This window comes from Penaeus monodon, chromosome 22 (assembly GCF_015228065.2).
Source record: "Penaeus monodon isolate SGIC_2016 chromosome 22, NSTDA_Pmon_1, whole genome shotgun sequence".
Classification (NCBI taxonomy): domain Eukaryota; kingdom Metazoa; phylum Arthropoda; class Malacostraca; order Decapoda; family Penaeidae; genus Penaeus; species Penaeus monodon.
Window position 1 is genome coordinate 13,032,214 of NC_051407.1, and position 216 is coordinate 13,032,429.

Sequence of the window (216 nt, forward strand, 5' to 3'; positions counted from 1 at the left end):
TGCCGTGATGACATAGGCAGGCCCCGTAGGCAAAAGGAGGGAAGGTTGTGAGGGGCAGGGTTCTTTCGCGTCTGCAGGCCAAGTGTCATTTCAAGTGCCATATGTAGAGGTAAAAATTTTTTCCTGTGTTCGGCACACAGTTGAGCAGATCTGAGGACAGATGGGTATGGGAGGTACATTAGGACCTAATGAGGTATTTACTGTTGATCTGATTTA